A 479-nucleotide genomic window follows, 5' to 3' on the forward strand; every position below is an offset into this window, starting at 1 on the left:
TTAATAAGGATCTGAATTTGTTTGTTTAACTTTACCAAAAGTATTTAAATATAAATTATTACAATTAATTAACCTTACGATAAATTCCCTGATTGTCAGTGTTATATTATATAATCCAACATGTTGTAGTTTGATAAATTCAGGATTTCAATACTGGGATTATAATCCCAAATTTTATGTTTTAATCAGGTTTTAATGGGTAGAACAATTCTTTTTTTTTTTTTTAATTTTTTGTATATTTAATTTTTGTCAAAATCAGGTCTTTAAATCTGTTACAGTCCTTAATTGTATTTGTTACAATTTCATATTTCTTATTTGGTCTATTTTCATAAATTAGGATTAGGATACCAAATTTGGTAGAAAACATCAAAATTTGTTATAATCCAAATTGTTCTTTCATAGAATGCAAAAGAATTATATTTATCATAAATATCATTTGCTATAATCCCATTATTTGTTATATGATAGATTCCCAAAAT

This window comes from Seriola lalandi, unplaced genomic scaffold (assembly GCF_002814215.2).
Source record: "Seriola lalandi dorsalis isolate HSWRI2012SDOR001 ecotype SW California unplaced genomic scaffold, Sedor1 jcf7180002054271, whole genome shotgun sequence".
Lineage (NCBI taxonomy): Eukaryota > Metazoa > Chordata > Actinopteri > Carangiformes > Carangidae > Seriola > Seriola lalandi.